This window comes from Ctenopharyngodon idella, chromosome 17 (genome assembly GCF_019924925.1).
Source record: "Ctenopharyngodon idella isolate HZGC_01 chromosome 17, HZGC01, whole genome shotgun sequence".
NCBI lineage: Eukaryota > Metazoa > Chordata > Actinopteri > Cypriniformes > Xenocyprididae > Ctenopharyngodon > Ctenopharyngodon idella.
In genome coordinates this window covers 15392226-15414158 of record NC_067236.1, presented here as the reverse complement: position 1 = coordinate 15414158, position 21933 = coordinate 15392226, and the positions used below count along the sequence as shown (strand labels likewise).

At 37.9% G+C, this 21933-nt stretch overlaps 1 pseudogene; it reads right to left on the bottom strand.

Annotated features, from left to right (window-relative positions):
* Positions 1-3844: 3844 nt before the first annotated feature.
* On the bottom strand, positions 3845-19832 carry LOC127498134 (calpain-1 catalytic subunit-like; annotated as a pseudogene).
* Positions 19833-21933: the final 2101 nt, after the last annotated feature.

Below are 21933 nucleotides of genomic sequence, written 5' to 3'. Positions count from 1 at the left end.
ATCCGCCGTGCCATCTGCAGATGCCAACTAAAGCTCTATCATGCAAAAAGGAAGCCATATGTGAACATGGTCCAGAAGCGCCATCATGTCTTGTGGGCCAAGGCTCATTTAAAATGGACTGTTTCAAAGTGGAAACATGTTCTATGGTCAGACGAGTCCAAATTTGACATTCTTGTTGGAAATCCCGGACGTGTCCTCCGGGCTAAAAAGGAGGGAGAACTTCCAGCGTGTTATCAGCATTCAGTTCAAAAGCCAGCATCTCTGATGGTATGGGGGTGCATAAGTGCATACGGTATGGGCAGCTTGCATGTTTTGGAAGGCACTATGGATGCTGAAAGGTATATAAAGGTTTTAGAGCAACATATGCTCCCCTCCAGATGATGTCTATTTCAGGGAAGGCCTTGTGTATTTCAGCAGGACAATGCAAAACCACATACTGCAGCTATTACAACAGCATGGCTTCATCGTAGAAGAGTCCGGGTGCTGAATTGGCCTGCCTGCAGTCCAGATCTTTCACCTATAGAGAACATTTGGTGCATCATTAAACGAAAAATACGTCAAAGACAACCACAAACTCTTCAGCAACTGGAAACCTATATCAGGCAAGAATGGGTCCAAATTCCAACACCGAAACTCCAGAAAATCATAACCTCGATGCCCAGACATCTTCACACTGTTTTGAAAAGAAGAGGAGATGCTACACCATGGTAAACATGCCCCCATCCCAACTATTTTGAGACCTGTGGCAGGCATCAAATTTGAAATGAGCTCATTTAGTGGAAGGCCGGGTGAAAAGTTTGGTAACCAGAATGAGTCCAGGAAATATCAACAAATCCAGAGGAGAGATGCAAGCGCAGAAACCTTGAGGCATGAGTCTGAAACCTGTAGACATCCGGGACCAGAGAGGGTTGCACTGCAGGCGCAGATAAACTGGGCAGAGAACAGAGCAGATCGGAGCTTGACATGACAGGACTAGACCGGAACTGACCAGAGTGACTAGTCAGCAGACATGAGAAATTATTCTTCTCAAAAGGTCCTGTGCGCGTGATCTCAAAATGGTAAAATGCTGATTATTTTTTCATAAAAGGCTCTATTTATCTTACCTTCAAATTGATGAGCCATAACCTTGTCCTTCACTCTTGCCATCCATGTTTGGTGTGTTGCAGAAATCTAAAAGAATTATTTTATGTTAATAACATAATTTTACATCTAATGGTTATGCTCTACTAGCTGTCAAAGCCAGATGTTAAATGGCTAGTAGATGGCTTACAAATTACGACTTTGTAAAATTGTATACCATTGTATACCATTCTAAAAAAAATGTTAACCAGTTAGTTAACCAATGTTATCTAATGTTTCATAAGATAACATTGGTTAACTAAATTAGTTAAAATAAAGCAACAATGAACAATACTTCTACAACATTTTTATGTTAATGTTAAGTTCAACATTTACAAATTCATGTTTAAAATCAATTGGTGTACTTATTAACATGAGTTAACACACTGTGAACTAATAAGTAAAAACAACGAACAGCCATGTTATTATTAACTAACATTTGTAAAGATGAATAATAAATACTGTATCAAATGTATTGCTTATTGTTTATATTAGTTACTTCTACATAAACTAATGTTAACAAATGAGATTTTAAAGGGTTAGTTCACCCAAAAATAAAATTTCTGTCATTAAGTACTCGCCCTCATGTCATTCCACACCCATAAGATCTTCGTTCCCTTTCGATACTACACTTGTACTGCGTCGTATGCCGTTAGGCTAGACGCATATGGGAAAACTCATTTTCTCCGATTTCTGAATCCTTTTTCAATCACGCAGTGAAACTGCACGGCCATTGGTTCGTGTAGTTGTACTGAAATGAACCAATGACGGCACAGTAGAGCCCGCCAAAAGGGGTGGGGCATCTGGCTATATAAGCGGGCGTCTCACCTAGGCAGACTGATTCATTTTCCTTCAGCGACGACGATCACTTCTCCTTGCTGGATCTCGAGACTTGAAGCCGCCTTCACCTGCAAGCAGCTGGATTCGCCGCTTCCTGCAAGTTGATCAGCTCGCCGCTCTGCAGCAGCCGGATCAGCTCGCTCCTCCTCTGCTCGCCGCTCTCAAGCAGCTCTGATCAGTGCGCCACTTCTCAGCAGCTGGAACAGTCGCTGCGCTCCAGCAGCTCTGTTTCCCACGTTGCTCTCTAGCAGTCCCGATCAGGGCTTTGCTCACAAGTCACCTGCAGCATCAGGCGCGCCTGTGACAGCGTTTTCCCCTGCTGTGTCAGGCGAATTCAAGAGCAAATTTCTAAAGAGCAAATTTTCTCGGCGACATTGTTGCAAATGTCGCGCCACGGCTGTGGCTCGTGCAGAGCACCTCTGCACGCTGATGACGGGCACAGTGAGTGCGTGCGATGTCTGGATAAATCCCACGCAGAAGCCACGCTCACTGAAATGACCTGTTCTTATTGCGAGAGCATGAGTCTGGCCTCTTTGCGCTCATGGATAGCTTTCTTTTCAGAGAGTGACTTCGTCCCTCACGCCCTCCCGTTTATTTCCTCACAGGAGCCAGAGGTTTCCCCTGTCCATTTCTCCCGCCCTGACCAGTGGCCCTCTGCCATTGCGAGCGACCTGGTCTCATTGGGGGGATCTGACAAAAAAAAAAAAAAAATCGCAAAATCGTGGTGCACCCCCTATTCCGCCGGCCTCCGCTCATCTGCCTCTCACGCTCTCACCTCTGTTGACGCTGCTGAGCAGAAGGGCTATGACAAACTGCCTCCATTGGACAAAGCTGTGGCCGCACACCTCTGCCCGCCCGCTGTCATTGGTTGGAAAACTAAAGCCATTCATCCTTCTAAGCCCTGCCGGACGACTGGTCTCGCTTACACCTCGACAGGACAGGCAGCGTCTGCGCTACACTCTGTGGCTCTACTCCAGGTGTACTAGGCGAAGCTCTTACGCGCCATGGATGACGGTGGTCATGACCCGGCTGTTTTCAGGGAGCTGCGCAGCGCCACAGACCTGGCCCTGCGTGCCACCAAGACAACGGCCCAGGCTATCAGTCGTTCGATGGCCAGTTCAGTGGTGCTAGAGCACCGCTTGCGGATCAACTTGACTGAAATCAAGGGCGCAGACAAGACCGTCTTCCTCAATTCCCCAGTCTCCCCCACTGGCCTCTTTGGCCCCGCCGTTGACGGGTTCACCGAGTGCTTCACTGCCATGCAAAAGTAGTCCCAGGCAAAGTGACACTTTTTGCCAAAGCGTTCCAGCTCCTCTGCTTCGAGTCGCCCCAAACCTGTGCCGACTCAGCAGCCTGCCAAAGCCACACCTTCTGCTGCTCAGCCTACTCCACGGCCTGAGTCGCGGCATCACTCACGCTCTGCTAAGCGCCACCCCCTTCTGAAGCGCCAAGGACCCCGGTCCAAGATTGTGCTGGACCCTGCGCCTCTGAAGTCATCCTGATGTCGCAGACAGGAAGAGGAGGGGGCTAAGACTTGCTGCGGCCGGACCACCCCCCAAACTGCCTCGTCTATGTTTTCTCGTCACCCCGTTCAGTTCCGGGTGCTGGAAAAAAGGTGTTTGTTGCATGCACAGGGCCCGCTCAAGCGCTATGTACCTATTTAGGTAGGGCCTATTTAATTTGACATTTCATTGATTTAATTTATATGCTGTTTACTTTTAAGTATATCACAATCAAAAGATTTCTTTTTACACTGCTTCTTTATTGGCAAACCTTGTGGCGAGCAGACGTTCCTTCATCCCTCATGTTCCCTCACTAACACAGATATCACAAAAATAGGTTGTAAATTTATGAACTACGACTGAAAAACAAACAGCAAAGAAAATCAAGCAAAAATCTTTATTAAAATGTTTATATCAGATTACCTCACTCTCATCAAGAGTTATCTTTCCAAGGTAAATATATTTATGGAAGGAAGAAGTCAAAAAATTAAAACTGAGATAGCCTATATAAGGCTTTGAGCTCTTTTGTGGAGTGTCAGGAGAAAAAAAATACATATTCATCTGGTTATATGAGGCAAAAGTGAATCGTACACCATCTTACCGTAAATATACATGCAAAATACTTAATTTTGCGTACATTACATACTACAGACAGTAATTAAATACATTAGTATTCATTAGTACAAAGTGTTTTAAAAATCAATTAGATTGTATCTAAAAACAGAATATAAACCTTTACATGTCCTTATCAATGTGGCTGATATCAGACAAGCAACACTCCTAAACCGACACCATAACAGTCTTCCCTGGCATGTCAGCGTCTAACAACCCTGTATGCGGGAGCCAAAGCAACTGTTGTTTAGATGTATGACTATGAATGTGACTGCTAATGGATAGATCTCTCCAAGTATCATAGACCTAAAGGCCCCTTATAAGATGTTGTGTTGAGAAATATTATTACTTTAGAATCTTTCTGACAATTTTAAAAATAAGCTAATCAAAATAGCATCAGCTTGAAAGCATTTCTTTTCACCAACAGTGATTCCAAGTGTATACAATGAGAAATACATACATTACATGAAATACTTCTCAAACAAACAGTTATTAAACAGTTATAACAACATTATTACACAGTTTGATGTGAAATTTGTATATCAAATGATAATTTTAAGAAAAAAAAAAGAAAAGCATTTTAATTCTTAGAGGGATAAAAGGATGAAGAAGAAAAGCATTTGTTGGCAAACCTCCTGGCAAGCAGACTTTCGCCTCATGAGTACATGGTGAGTCCTATCCACTAAAACACAGATACACAGAAATAGGTTGTGAATGTATATACTTTGAATGACCAAAAATAACAAAGAAAATCAAGCAGATTTTCAAATTTCAAACACTTGTATGTGGTTGGAGATATGGAAAAAAAAATGTAAATGTTTACATCAGGATTACCTCACTCTCATTAAGAGATATCTTCCCATTTTCACAGAGTCTCTGGAATATGCCTGATGAAGAGAATAAATGCTGTTAAAATCTAATAAATCAATAATAATAATAAATATAGCTGCGAGCAGTAATTATCGGGGTTCAAGCGCTTTAAGGCCTTTAAGCACATGTGTAAAAAGGTATTATGTTTTATTCAGCAAGCATGTAACCACTTAGATCATAGATGGAAAAGACCATTTAGAGCAAATACAGGCAATTTCCCATAGGAAATATATGGTTACACCTTTTTAACAGCCCCACCTATGGGGCGATCTCCATAAATGAATGCATGCTTCTTTAAAATCATGTGCCGCATGTGCTCATGTAATGATGCGAAGTTTTTCATTTAGGAATGATAGGCTTTTGGGTAGAGTAGGCAATGTCTGTTTTTTAAATGACCCTGCTATAGCTATACAAAGGCCGAAGTTCAACATTTTTTTGATAACTATTGACCTAGGGAGTACCGAGAATTGTGCCACAGTGGTTTTATCGAGGTTGACCAAAAAACTAGGACTAGTTCGCCAAAGTTGGTTTTCTAAATAATCTCCAGTATTTAACAAACATTTCGATGGACAGAGGCAGTCCTATAGGCAAAGTTTGACATGTGGTACAAATGTTGTGTGCGAAAAATGGCACGATACATAAACCGTTCCGTACGTGAAAAATGTGAAGGCGCCCCCGGTGGCTGATTTCTTGTGAACTTTTCACAGGCCTCTAGGGCCGTGAGTCAAACAGTCCCAGCAAGTTTTGTTCCGATCGGCGTCCGTTAACCTTGTCTGATAGCTGCTAACTTCATTGGCCGATGGCGGACATGTTTTTGAGATACATCAATGTCCTTATAGACAATCATGGCACCTCGGACAAAGACACTGCATGCCAATTTTAAGTTATAGTGCCACCAAGTGTCCAGTCGCCCCGTCCTTTTTCACGTAGATGTACATAGATGTGCTGAGTCTGGTGAAAATATCTTCTTCCTTTCACGAGGTATAGCCATTTTAGTAAAAGTGGCTCCACCCACTTCAAACGTTTTGGCAGCCCTTAGGGACCGTGAATCGAAATTTCAACTTTTTTTTGATAATTATTAACAATCAGACTCCGGAGAATCTTGCTGCACTCGTTTCGTTCCGATTGGGCCAAAACCTAGGACTAGTTTGCAAAAGTAGGTTTTTCAAAAAATCCAAAATACCCAAAAATTTCAACAAACGAATCTAATGCATGCATGTTGTCCGTTTTGAGCCAAGGATTCCAACTATATAAGACACTTGAGCCTATGCCTTCAGGAGCTATGAGCCTTTATGTACTTTTCACTGCTGTAGCACCCCCGTCAGGCCGATCAGGGTGAGCCTTGCTGACTTTGTAGACAGTGCGAGTACTACCAAATCTCTATGACTTACGGTTTGGTCTGCCCGATCACTTTTAGGGGAGAATGCTGATCCTTGGAAATTTTAACAATTACAATAGGGTTTCAGTGCTACGCGCTTGAACCCCTAATAATAATAATAATACCCAGGGTGTGTAGCTCATGGTATTTCAGGAGCATGAAAAAATTTTGTTTACCAGTTTGTGTGACAACCCTTGGTAGCTTACCCTAAACTTATTTTACATTAATTAATTAATTTATTTACATTTATTTATTTATTTTCATTTTATTTTACAGTCCTGAACATCAAATTAGGGCAGCACGGTGGCTCTGCGGGTAATTTTCTGTGTGGAGTTCATATGTTCTGTGTGGGTTTCCACAAATGGCCCATAGATGTTACAGTGAGAGTGTGAATGTGATTGTTTGAGAGCCCTGTGATGTACTGGCCACCTGGAGGGTGCTTTTCCCTGCCTTCAGCCTAGGACGCTGGGATAGGCTCCAGCCTTCCGTATAAGAAAATGAGAGAGAGAGAAAATGAAACTGCTTTTCTGTCTAGCAGTTTTACTCACTAGCCATGCAGTTCAAACGCATGACAAGGCAAATGAAGCCCTCCAGAGAGATCTGTTCTGAAGCACCACCATACCGCACAAACATGAGATTCAGGATGTCTTCATTTAGATGCATGCCTAGGGTACAAGAACCATGATATAAGTATCTATAGATAAATATCTATCTATACAATGTGTGATGAAAACTTTATATATATAACAATATCTCTGCATTCAATTTTATGGGTCACTCGGCAGCTATATGCTGGAAGTAACAGTTCCCACCAGCAGTGATATTTACACAATGTTTTACTACAGCACAGTATAAACTAAAATAGCCTCAACCTGTTTTCACTAATGCGTTTTGCAGTTCATTCAAAGACAGAACGCCATCTTTGGAAGAATCCATGCTGTAGAAGATGTTCTGTAAAAAAAAAAAAAAAAGTAACCGTCTTAATAAAACGCAATACATAGCTATATTTCTTGTCTTAATACAATAAAAATTCATAGCTAAATTGCAGACTCAAATCCACACACCTTGTACGTCATAATGCGGTTCCACAGACGAAGAAATTCTGATCCACGAAGTCTTCCACTGACAGAGAACTATTTGTATTGTTACAGTCAGGGAATATTTCTAGAGGTAAAACACTTTTCTTCGGTAAGACTGCAAATATAAGCTGAACCATGAGGATAAATCAAATTTCATCATTCAACAAATTATTTTTTAATAATTTGTTGAAGGGAAAAAAAGGATACATCTGACATGGCAATTATACTTCTGCAGGAATCCAGGCCAAATCCTTCAGTGTTTATATTCCCTAAAAGGTATGTCACATGTGTGAGATTTATGACAATTTAAGATTCCTAAACTAGCTATTTCACATAGAATGATTTTAAAGCACTCACCTCTAAGCAGGTTTTCCTGAAGAAGCTGTTGAAGTTTCTCAGCATCAACAACCTTGTACTGTTTCCGAGGAAGACATTCAAAAGTTTGAAGCTTCTAGCAGCTGTAGTTTAATAGGTTGTTTGCACATGACGTCATTGCTGTGGCGCGAAATAGAGCAGGAGGGCAGGAAGTGATTTTCTATATAGGAATCACAAACTCAAAATCCTATGTTTTGCGTCATTTATGGTTGCTCAAATCAATCAAACCAAGAAACCACAAGGAGCTTTTAGCGTTTACGTAACTTTTATCATTTTATAACCTTTAAAGGATTAGTTCACTTCTGAATTAAAATTTTCTGATAATTTACTCATCCCCATGTCATCCAAGATGTTCATGTCTTTCTTTCTTCAGTCGAAAAGAAATTAAGGCTTTTGAGGAAAACATTCCAGGGTTTTTCTCTGTATAGTGGACTTCAGTGGGGTTCACTAGGTTGAAGGTCTAAATTGCAGTTACAGCGCAGCTTCAAAGGGCTCTTCGCGATCACAGACGAGGAATAAGGGTCTTATCTAGTGAAACGATCAGTCATTTTCTAAAAAAAAAATGAAAAATTATATACGTTTTAACCACAAATGCTCGTCTTGCACTAGCTCTCTTCTTCTTCTTGTAGAATTCCAGCAGTGTAGATGCTGCTAAGTGTATTACTGCCCTCCACAGGTCAAAGTTTGCACTAATTCTTATATACTTGCACTAGACTAGCATATTGTGAGACAGGGGTAGCTGCAGCCTGGAGTAATGGGCGTGCCGAAAGGAGGCGTTCCGAAAGGTGAATCGGTACAACTGAAACTACCCCTAACCCTACCCCCACACCCTGACAGACAGCTGTGTCGACCAATCATAAAGACCCCCAACGCCCCTACCTTTCAGCATGCCCGAACCTTTAGCCACACCAATTGCTCCAGCCTGCAGTTCTCCCTACTTGCATACTGTACATGACAATGGACTACTTGCACAACTAATTCTGCATTCTATTTATTACGCAAAGCCCCTGGAAGGCAAGCCTGAAACCTTTCGCCAAAAAAAGCGTAAACAGCAGTATAACTTACCTTTCATATAATAATTATAATTAATCAAATACTTATGAAGGCGAACCATGGTTTTACTATAGTAAGAGTGTAGTAACTATGGTTAATTTCCATACGAGCAGTATTGCTTGTGTTGGTGCTCTTTTATTTCAGTGTTTGAAATAGTTAAATGAATGTGATAACTGCCATAAATAAATCTGACGATGTTAAATATTTAATTAATTTTAAAGAATAATGCAATGACAGTGCAACTACTTTGAATATTAGGATTTTATGCATAAATGTGTCAATTACATACAAATGATTGTCAGTGAAAAAATGGCACAGAATAGTGACTAAAATATTATGTTTATTCTGATCTTATTCATCATGTCTCACACTGCAGCGTCGCGATCACTAGTAGCGCGCTGACACCCTGTGGTGAAAAAATCACGGCTTATGTTGGATTAAAGCTTAAAGTTCCGTTGAGTTTGGAAAAGTCAGTACATGGTAATCATGAGAATATCTCTTCTCCTGTTTCTGAATATGTCTGGAATTTAAAAAGGCATTTAGTTAGCTATGTGGTAACAGCACATTGAAAATATATACAACTGGAAAAAACTGAGCCGTAATTATCTCTAACCGGATGTGCGTCACAAGGCTCAGTGCAAGTAGTCCATTTAGTTCAAACTTTGACCTGTGGAGGGCAGTAATACACTTAGCAGGCAGCATCTGCACTGCTAAATTATCATGAAATTTGAATTCAGAAGTGAACTAATCCTTTAATAGCATTTTGCGTCTACTGAAAATAATATCGATACCTGCTTACCTTTTAGTTTTTGACTTTGTTAAATATTTACATTCTTCATGGTATCGTTTGCAGGGAAGAGAAGCTATTTTATCCCATTGCATTATCATTTGGTGTTTTCACTTAAGTTTTGTAGAATTACGTTCACAATGTTGATCTGCTTACCGTGAAAATATTGTCACGCGCTGCTGCTTCAGCCATCATATAGAAAATGTCCAAATAAAAAAATGTTCAACAAGCTTACAGAAGTCGATCCATTTCTTTGTTGGAAGGGTGTGAGTGTAACTGTAGTTTTAATGTTGTCTTTGTAAATATTCACTTTCCCATGTGGCCACGGGGGAGAATCAGAGGGCCACATTCAGCGGACAGACACTGACACACTGTATTTTTTTGTATTTATTTCAACAAATGACAACCAAAATCAAACCCACAGAAGCTTGTGAACAGTTTTGAAGTGGCTGCGTGCAAGTTATGCTCATTCACAAGCCGAGTGAAAGTCATACTCGCAAATGTAATGCTAATTATTAAACCAAAAAAAAAATACAAAGCTTTCAAAACAATCAGCAATGTGATTATTTTTTTAGAGCGATAGGCAGTGTGATTAATCAGTGACATTATTAGATTTGCTATACGGCGTCTTCTCGTAACCCCCTCAACCTAGTTCCCTTGAGTGTTTTTACACGTAGAAAAGGCTGTCCGGTTTTTTTTCCCTGAACGATGATGTGAGCTCCTATTGCAATTCTCGATTCAGCATGAATGACCTACAATGGCGACATTTTTCACAATCACAACAGAAAATCAAAATACTGCCCTAACATCACTAGCAGAAAGGCAGCGCGATATAAACAAACCAGACTACTGAACACGGCGTGACGGCAGCTTCACATTCTCTATATCTACCACCTCGATGGCAGGCAAGTCTTTCAATTCAGCAGAAAAATCACTTCTCTTCATTACATAAAGATCACGTCCAACATATGTTGTGATTTTTCTGTTTATACCTTTCTAAACCAGCACAGTACGGACTTTTCTCCATCTTGTCCATTCTAAATTTCACTTCCTGCCCTCCGCCTAAATTTCGCGAGTCATTTTGGATCAAATTTAATTTTTTGATAATATATTAGCTTTCATTTTTACCTGATCAGAATATTGTCGAAACAAAGTTTTTGTCAATGCTTCATCCATTTGTTCAGTGTATTCGACCTAAACATAAAAAGAATAAGGAAAGAGAAGACTGTTTCATTTGCAACTACTAAAAAACAGTTCCCATTCCTAAAGCTGAAAATAAAGGTCTGATATTACAATCTACCTTTTACAATTTTAAGATAATATCAGATATTAATTAATATCGATTCTCAAATCTTAAATTGAGTGTTAAAATGTTAGTTTAATTTATGTAACATTATATTTATTTGATTAAAAAAAATATTTTAGAATTAATATTTTAAAGTATAAACAATCGTGTAATATTCAGCATGCATAGAAGGTTGTTTATGTAATAAATTCTGAAGTTGTATCTAACTTTATTTGTAGAATTAAATTTCATTCCCATCTCAGGAGAATTAACAAAAACAAGACATAGGATTTAGTTGCAATTGCAGAGCTATGTTGAAAGAAGCAATATTTCAGTGACTAATTCTCTGATTGCACATACTGACAAACTCAAGAGAATACTAAAAAAATCTTACAGAATGATTCTGTGTATTATTACCTCAGACTCGCCCACAAGATCCACAAGAAAATCTTTCTCAGTCCTTTCTGTGTCCTTTCTGAGTCAAAAACACATATTTAAAAAGAAAAAAAAAAACCTGTGTAATAACGCACATGATTGTTATCATTTTAGTGTATAAATTAGTCAGTTTTTCAGTATGGGTCACTGTAAATGTTTAATCTTATTCCAAGCATAAATAATTACTTAAATGTTGAATAATGTAAAGTCATTAATCTCTCAGTCCTTCATGCAACTTACTGAATGTGGATCTCATTTTTTCACAGAATGGACAGGATGAATTCTCCGTGCTCATTGGGGTAGTAAGTAGACGGTACAATGAGATACTGTCCTGGCTCCAGCCTGAAGAAGCTCATCACCTGTCTTGCATCCTGAAAGTCCCCGCTTGTTGCTACAAGCGTTCTGCTATGGAAAAAGCTTGATCCAAACTTTCCCTCAGATCTCATCTAAAGGATAATGAAACCAAAACAAGTTTCACTGAACATGTGTCAGAAAGGTGGTAACTTATGTAATATGTATTAATACAACCTGAAAAACTTATTACATTTTAAACCAATGTGATTAACAACAGAAACTGTGAGTATATTTTACTTGCCTCAGGTGGAACCTGTAAAAGTTCAAAATAAAAAAAGGTTACACTAAAGGCATCATTGTACAAGCATATTTACTGCCTTTGCATTTTTTTGTTAATACTGACCGCAAACACGCAGAAGCCGATGCCATGGTGTGCAGCAAGGCGTCTGTTTCTCTTGTCAGGTTTCTGTATGAGGGACACCAGAACATTGCTCTGGCCCTGCTCACAGGCCTTATCCATCTCATTAATCTTCAGCCAAAACTGGGGGTTGGTACAGAAGGTGTCTACAATTACAGGACATGATTGTTAGAAGCAGATTTGCACTGATGACTTTATTATTAATGAAAAGCACCTGGATGTTTCATGCAGCCTCCAGCTGTACTCCCAATAACCCAGCTGCCATTGCTGTACATGGTAATCCAGCGAGATGCAGACTTTCCTTCCAGAAAATCAGGATAGGAACAGAAGATATCCATGTTGTCAAATGTTCTAAGGAAATCTTTCATTGACATCCTGCAAAAAAAAACAACAACAAAAAAAAACCTCTTCCTAAGTAAATCCAAGACAAAATGTAATTCATGTTTTACATGTTATGGTTGTTTTTAAACATGGTTCATACTCACCAGAACTCTCCATTATCGTCCAGAATATGTTGTTTGCGGTCCTCATCACTCACTGTGTTCCACAAGGGTGATCTGAAAGAATTATGTAAAACAAACATCAGAAAAAAGAATAATTTTCACTGTGCAATAATCATAAAATTTCTTTTTTGTTCATTGAGAACTGCAAAAAAATAGAACAATGTTGTTTTTACTGCCAGTTGTTCTGGTAGTAGTTAGTCATCTGCTATGATGTTAAACTGCTATTGTGTGACATAATTCATGATTCCATATATTGCTGAAGTATTTGGTAATTTTTTTTTCTGCTGTCTATTCTAATCTAACATCTGCTCATTCTTTTTTGAATAGCTTTAATAAATCTACTCTGTCAGTTTTTTCTTTCTTTTTTCTTTTACTAAAATAAAGTTTTGAATGTTATTGATCAGCTCAGTCTTAATAATGGTACTGGACCTGGATTGCGCTTAGATTTTGCTTCTCATATCCTCATGTGAGCTACCAGCTATCTGAAAGTATTCTCATATTACTCCAATTTATAAAGAAGGTGACATTCTTGATCCACAAAATTATAGACCAATGTCGATAATTTGTGTTATTGCTAAAGTATTTGAACAATTAATTTATAATTTGTTATCAAAGTACCAAAAAATAAGATATTTTAATAATATTTTATCACCTTTCCAACCTGGATTTAGGCCTAATTATTTAACAACTTCTGCTCTTCTAAAATTGACAAATGATTGGCAGCCTTACAGGGACTATTTTTCATCAATCTCAAGAAGGCTTTTGATTTAGTTGATAATTACTTATCGTTAGATGAGCTTCATGCAGTTGGTCTTTCTCAAAATGCTTTGTGGTTTAATTCTTATTTATATAACAGAACATACACATGACAGTTATATTAATCTAAAAACTGTTTTACATTTATTTATTGTTCAAAAAAAAAAAACTTGCTTTACAACATAAAATTACTTTTTTTATATATATATGCGATGTTGTTTATCAGAATGCATCTAAACTAATCTTTTGCCTCTTACTACAGCTTATAATAATCTGTGCAGATCTGTTATTGGTTGTTCAATTGATACCTGTCATTGTATTATGTATGATTTACTCAAATGGTTTCCACTCAATATTAGAAGGTATCATAACTGGTTGCAATTATTTTTTAAATGTGTACATTTTAATTACCCCCATTATCTTCAACAGTATTTGGTGCCATATTCTCAAATTATGTATTTTCAGCATTAGATATTGGCAGCCTTACAGGGGCTATTTTTATTGATCTCAAGAAGGCTTTTGATTTAGTCGATAATTACTTATTATTAGATGAGCTTTATGCAGTTGGTCTTTCTCAAAATGCTTTATTGCGGTGTAATTCTTCTTTACATAATAGAAAACAATGTGTTATTCAAGGGGGAATTGATCTGTTTTTTTCAAGAAAGAGGCGTACCTCAGGGCTCACTGTTGGGTCCACTTAACAGTTAGAAATGAACAGTTTTTACCAGTATTTGAGAGATCTACAAACCTTTTTTCACTCTGCCACAAGGATCATTTGATGTCCTCTGGATGATGCATTATCATGTTTACTGTTATTACCTTGTCGATTCATAATAAAAGAGCCATGTTTAGTGTTCACTTGTTTTCTGTGTTTATTAAAACTCGTGTTACATAGTCATTCTGCGTCATGCATCTCTCTTTAGATTCAAGTACACTGCACTCGTTACAAACATTTGTTTGTTGTCATTTATTGGTTGTGTTTATTAATGTTTTGCTAATCTTGTGTATTAATTATCTTGTGGTTTGTTTGTTGCTTTGAATGAGGTCATTGTTGTTGTTGTTTGTGCTTTTTTTGTTTTGTATATTGTGTATTAGGACACCCTTGAAAACGAGATTGTGCATCTCAAGGGTTTTGCCCTAGAGAATAAAATTTGTTGCATATCGGAAAATTAAACAGACTAAAACTAAAAGAGACTCTGAATTTCTAAAATGTGTGGTTAAATAAAATCAGTTCTTACTTGTCACTCCAGTCTCCATTCCACTCTTTTCTCCCCATGGGTTGAACAATCTCACCAGCTTAACTGGATATCCACCACTCATGACCTGTGGAGCAGTGTTAATTTTGGCAGCCATTTTTGATTTAGTCTTAGTCTTTATCTTCAGACAAAAATGCTCTTTAGTCTTAGTCACATTTTAGTCATTTTTGTCTTTCATATTTTAATCTAGGTTTTGCCGACGAAAAGTCATCGCATTTTTGTCAAGATTGTCATTACTTTTAGTCTAACTACAGTTACCAACATTAATTTTGATAGCCATTTTATATGTAGTACCTTTATAAAAATAAATAATGCTGTAAATAATAATAAAAAAAAAATCAATAAATACAATGATGATAAATATGAAGCGATACTTTTAAATATTACATTAAAAACGGCCAGCAGCTGGCGGTAAGTCACTGTTTTAATGAGTGAATCATCCAGTCATCCATTCTTTCAGTGGCCCTGTCCCAAATGGCACACTTCTGTGCACTTTCGGTCTTGTGGACTTACAATGGCTTCCCGACAGTCAAAGCGACGTTACGTCACGAAAGTGGGGAGTCGTAGGAAGGCCGTGAGTGTTTAGGGTGCCATTTGGGACAGGGCCAGTATCAAAGCAAGCGGCTGTATTTATGAATGGGTCATTGAATCATTGACGATTCGTTCAAAGCCGCAAATTCATTCACGAAACACAGCTTGTGTGCTGCAGTTCTGCTGTGGCTTTCGATGCAAAATTGAGCAAAAATACTGACAATACTGTTTCAAATGTACATCACTTAATATTACCCTTTTGTTTGTTGAACTGTTGTATAAAATCAATATTCGGGAAACATTGCATTCTTGCTGGTATAAAATGATCAACATTAAAAACTAACTCACAGAAGGGTATGTTTTTGTATCGAAGAGTTTTAATCTTAAATCTCTATGCAGTCTGTGTCTATACTCTATTTGTTCTTCAAGCTGGTATAAGTGCAAAATCCCCACTTTTATTGTCGAGAATAGCACTAATTTAGCGGGATTTGCAGGCGTGGATGCAGTCAGTTTTGACCATAGACATTATAATAAACGTCTCTCATCGTCTAGTCATGGAAAAAAAGGTCGTCAACGAACATTTTTCGTCATAGATTTCGTTAACGAAATTAACACTGCTGTGGAGCATGATTTTATATATATAGTAGTATAAACATGTAGCAAATCTTTCTAATATTACCAGCAGCTTTCCTCTTTAGTTGCTTTATTTTGTAATTTACAAGAATTTTGAAGTAAAATGCATGTTTATATTTCATTATTTGTCACGTTCAGTAAGTCAATGATTTTTCCCCATCAAGTTCCCACACACTTTCTAACAGGAACAAGCTTGTAAAATTAAAAAAAAAAAAGTCTCCCTGAAGCAACCTGTGGTTAAGGTCCTTTTCCTCACACAGTATAAATGGATCATACATGAATTTATAGCTGCTGTTATATTTTAAGAAGGGGGTGCCTTGCAAGGGGATTTTGACATCAAAAAGTTTTAACACCCCTGATTTGATTTTTAATACAGACCAATCAAAGTTTCCATTTCTCACTACTGTCTTGGCATAACCAGTGCTCAAAGTAGGCTGGAACTTCTATATTTTAATTTGTAGTGTAGGCTACCCTCGCTTTTCTTGCGTAACGGTAGCTCTCACATGTTGCTGGTACTCTGACCGCCCCAACCCCGGCACGCGATTTGAAGCGGGAACCTCCCCCTCCGGCACTTTTTTTTCCACTTCAAGCAATGAGCAGAACAAACACCAAGATTTGTGCAAAAAGGCTAAATCATGTATAAATATCTAAAGCGTGGGTGTTGGTTGGCCCTTTTGTCCCTGAAATATTTACCTTGAGACCTTATATGAATCTGATGCATGCTGAGATTTGATTTTGGGCAGTCTTACCTGGTAAACCTTTGTCACAGTGTAAGCGTGGCCCAGAATTATGCCATTTGGTAATCGTTCCTCATTCTTTTTCTGTGAAAGCACAGACAAATTATCAGAAGACAGATGGTGTGGTGTAAAAGTCATTGCTTAAAAGGTGCTGCAAGTGATTTTTTTTTAATCCCACACATTAAAATGTCCCTACTGCCTTATAGATGTCACTGAAATATGTGTCTGTTTCAGTCCTTTCTTTGTGTCTGTAGTTAAATGTAACTAATTATTCTATATAACCACATTCTCTTCAAAAATATTTCTGCAATTTATGTTCTTGGCATTACCACAGTATCTATATAGAGGTTTTTTTTCTGTTCTTTTTTTTTTTTTGCTCACCCCTTGTGGAGTTTCACAGCCCATAAGGACTTCTGACTGGAAAGCACGGTACATTATCTCCCATAAATCGATCGGAGCCGTTTTCAGATCGTAGTGCATATGAACTCCACCGGTGAAGTCCATGAGGGCCTCAGATACCCGGCCAGCATGCATGTCAGCGTAGGAGCCGCACACCCTGTACCGGTCATTCAAACTCTAAACAGTATGCCGCAATGTAATAGACATAACTTTGAGGACTATTACTGCACACAAATCACAGGTTGAATTACAGCCGTGCTTATATTGCATACAACAGCACTATTGCTGCTTAAAATTGAAATTATATTTTCACATAAAGTCACTAAAAGATGTACAGGCACTTACTTGGCATACGCTTTCTCCAACAAGGCTGGCCAGAACTCATTATATGTTTTTGATTGCACAAAAATCAGGTGCCGGTCAATTGTTGGCAGTTTGTCATCAATCACAACATCATACCAATTTCCGAAACGCCAGAACTATAAGTTTAAATAAGCAGAACACTAAGTGAACAACTATTACATTAATAGACAAAAAAAAAAAAAAAAAAGAAGAAGAACTATTTCTTGGGGTTTCGATTCTGGATAATATAATCAAAATGAATATAGGAAATTATGGCACGAAAAAAAGAGGAACTTACCCTAAAGTGAAATAAACCAGTATAATTGCGGCTGAATGATTGTCCGTCTGGGATGACCTTATATAAAAATTTGCTTTGAAATGTTAGAGCCCCAACAGAGGCCAGAAACCAGCAGTTTCCTGAGGAAAAAAAACAGTAATTGGCACAGTGATTTTGATATCTTTCATAGTCCACAACTCATTTCTGATTTTTTCTAGTTTTGCTAGAGAAGGTATTTACTTTGTTTTCAGCAGAATTTAAAACCTAAATATAGCTGCAAGAGGCAATCATCAGGCACTAATGGCTCAGACTAAAGGATACAGGGATGTTGCCATGCATCTTTTCAAATATAACATGAGTCTTTAAGTGTGTCAGATGTGTTATTCTGTATTTTATAAAAGACAAATAATATTGCCTCTTCACTTTTATTAGACAGCAGTATATTTTATTGGGATAAATGAAAGTTAAAATAACATTTCTTTGTAAATTAATTATATAAACCATATTGTAAGTGCAATATAAAATTCTGTTTCATTCAATAGCATTTTGTCATGAGGGCCTTGAGATGATGCATGCCAAATTTGCAAATCAAACCAAAAAAATAGGTTTTCCAGAAAATTCAAAATGGCAGAAAAATTTTCCTGTGGGCAAACAAAATCAGATGTATGATTCTGGGGCTTAAGGATTTAAAGGGGGGAAGAATGTAAAAGATGAATGCACTTATTATAGCACCACCTAGTGTGATGCTCAGAGGGAAGAAAAAGAATATTGTTTTGTGGTTACCCAGACATACCTATATTCCCTTGGGCGTAGTCAAACCTAGACACTGACTCTACGATAAATTCAGCTGCATCTGGACACAATTTCTGAAAGAAAGTAAGTCATACTTTCAGTATTTGGCATTTGATCAATTGATGCATTCTGTGAAAGGGATGTGATTGATAGTGGTTTTAGGTAGTGTCTTTTAAATTCTTCCAAGCATTTAGATTGTCACAGTCACATCTTTTAGCTTTCAACAAAAGTTGTACAGTTTTACACTTCTAATTAAGTGTGCAATATTATCAGAACACGTTAAAGATGAAGCCTCAAGGAAGTAGATTACATACCGTTGGTCTTATCCACTCCACTCGGGCCATGACTTCTGGCTTCAGCAGCCCTTCGCCAATGGAACGAGGGTCCGGCGGGAAAAACTCATCCACAAATCTCTGTCTTGTTTTGAGACAGTAGTCTTGTAAAAAGTTGTAGTCCCGATTCATGAACTTCAAAGGATTTGTTTCAGAGCCCATGCCACCCTTCATGTTGCGGTCATCCATGACTTTTAGGCACATGCCATGTGGAACCGCTGGAGGAGGCATTTTGAAATCTGTCTAGAATTTGTTGTTGTTGTTGTTGTTTTTGTGTGTGCTGTTAAAAAGAGGAAATTACAATAATAATACAAAGATATTACATTGCTTTAATAAAAGTTAGCTCTGTTTGATTAATACTTGATTAAACCTAAACAAATTCCATCTTGTTATTGATTTTTCTGTATTGTAAGAAATTTGTAATTTGAGGCTTTTATCCAAATGACTTACATTGCATTCAAAGTATACATTTTATCAATCCTATTGTTAGTACAATGCTCAACTGTTTATGCTGCAGGAATACAGACACGACACATACATAAACACAGTATATAATAAATCCTTACAGAACAACATCTACAGATGTAAATGTACACTGGTACTTTTTTGTCTTACAGACTAAAGACAAAGAAAATAGATTCATACAAGTATTAATACAATCCATAAAGTGTTTTTAAGATCAATTAGTTTTGAATTGAATTTAGGTCTTCACTACCTATGAGACTACTGAGATTTAACTTATAGCATTACTGAAATGAATAAGACTTACATGTACCTTCAGAGATGCAATGAATTTTCACCAAATGACTGGTAATCTTCTCTGTCTGTGACTGGCTTTTATACACTTTTGCCCTACTTCAAGCTTTAAAACACCTGTAGAAGCCCCGCCCCATTTCCAGCTGATGTGTTTATAACAAAGAAGTGATTGACAGAACCTCATCTGAACCTTTGGCATTATAAGAAACTGAAATCCTCCACATTTGCCCAAGGACAAAACATTAGTCTACATCAGTGTTTCCCAACCATGCCGAAACACAGCAACTATAAGCCCAAAGAATTCACAACGTTTTATTACAATAGTGTGTACAATTATAATGTTATGAATAAGACAGCCCTAATCATAGTTATTAATGTTTTGCGTTGCTGTTTGAGAGGAAGATGATCATCAGTATTGTACTGAATCAGTACAATAAAGCTCTGCGGGTTATTAACCTCAACGAAACGCATCCTATATGAGATTAATCAGATATTTATAGGCTACATAAATTTAATATTACGACTTTTATCTGCACAAAATCATGCGAATACACAAGTGAAGCTTGTGTTATGTGCTAATCAGAATGTTTAACTCCAGTATACGCGCTCTTCCCACAACAACACGCTGAACCAACAACAGAGAATTCACAACGTTTTATTACAATAGTGTTCTCATTATAATGTTATGTAAATGACACTAGTTATTAATGTTGTGCATTGCTGTTTGGCTGCCAGTGGTGTGGTCCCTTCTGACTGAAGCCAACAATTCCGCCGATCTAACTCCTTTGGGATCGAATAAAATTGTAGTTCGGGGTTTCTCTGATGACTGTTAAAACATCTAACAGCACCACATATCCCAGGCATATTGTAACCTTGTTGTGAACTTTCTTGTTGTGATTCCTCTCTTCATGCTGATTCCATTCAACGTCTTAAATTAAGACTCCACCCATTACAGTAGCGGCCATTTTGAAAAGTACAATATTCAATTTTTTCACTACTTCTCCTTCAAATTTTCACCAATTTTGTCCAAACTTTGATCACATGATCTTTGGACCAAGCTGCACAGAAATAACTCAACAGACTTTTTTTTATTTATCTTAGTTCAAAAGTTATGATGTCACGACGTTAACGAAGTCGACCCAAAATCGGTTCAGAGGCTGTATCTCGTCCAAACTTTGAGCAATCGAAACAAAAATTGGTACACTTCATCAGAACCATGTTCTGAAGGTCCATACCAAATTTGGGAACAGCAAATCTGGGAATCAGCAGCCTGGTGAACATATATCCTCAAGTAGCTCAATGTGTAAAGCCAAATGCCTGATGAGTAGCTTACCCAAAGGTAGTGGGTTTGAATCCAAGGTGGAGCAGTTTTATGAAATTGTGTTTTGATTCCTTTATTCCTCTTGGATTACACACAAGTGTTTTTTATTCATTCTGTGTTCATTCTCATCTGACCTTCTGTTCATTTTGAGTTCATTTTCACCCATACTTCTGAACCAGCTGTTTTTCATGTTCGTTTAATTTCTGCAGTTTTTGCTCTTCCTGCTCCGCATTGTGCTACAGCATGATGAGCCGCAGAATGATATAAACAAAAGTTATTAAACGTGGTGCAATTTTTAAAAAATTCTTCATTTTCAGTTCATTTTCACATGAACTACTGAACTTCAGCAAGTGTATAAACACACTGCATCTCAGTGGTACAACAAGATGAGTGACAGACACCTGATCCAGAGGTTGTGGGTTTGAATCCCATGTGGGGCAACTTTATACAGTTGGGTGTAATGTTGTGTCATTTTGATTCCTTTATTATCCAAGTAAGCATTGTACTAATCTTTATTCCTCTTGGATTAGTGTTTTTTTTTTTATTCATTCTGTGTCCGTTCTCATCTGACTTTCTGTTCATTTTGAGTTCATTCTCACCCATACTTCTGAACCAGCTGTTTTTCATGTTCGTTCAATTGCTGCAGTTTTTGCTCTTTTTGCTCTGCATTAGGCTACAGCCCCGTATCGCTGCTTGCAGCTATATTTATTATTTATTATTTACCATCAATCTCTGATGTCTAGAAATAACAACAAATAACACAAACACACTCATAATAAAAAAAAGAAAGGTTGGTCAGTGTGGGATTATGGGGGTTGCGCATAATTTTCATTCCTGTGCTCACATCCAAAGCGCACACACATAAAGCCGCCTCTTAAACAGCTCGTGAATGCCAAATTGATTTCTCTTTCATGGCTTGTTGTGCTTAAACAGTCAAATACACACAAAAATATTGTCACAATGTCCATCTTGCCGAGTATTCACATAAACACAATCAGTTATGCGCTAAGTGAACGAAAAACAATTCAGAAAGAAAACGCACATGCAACAGTATATTGGATCCGTGTGTCAGGTCTTAAAGTGACAGCAGCCTAATAAACCTGCTGCATCTGTGTTGTTAATGTTAATCAAACAACAAAAAACAGAGAAAAATCACTCCTTGCTCTTGACTGAATAACTTTTGTAACTTTTTTTGATTAATCTGTTTTTTTTTTTTTTTTTTTTTTTTTTAATGAATACTATCCGAGGTTA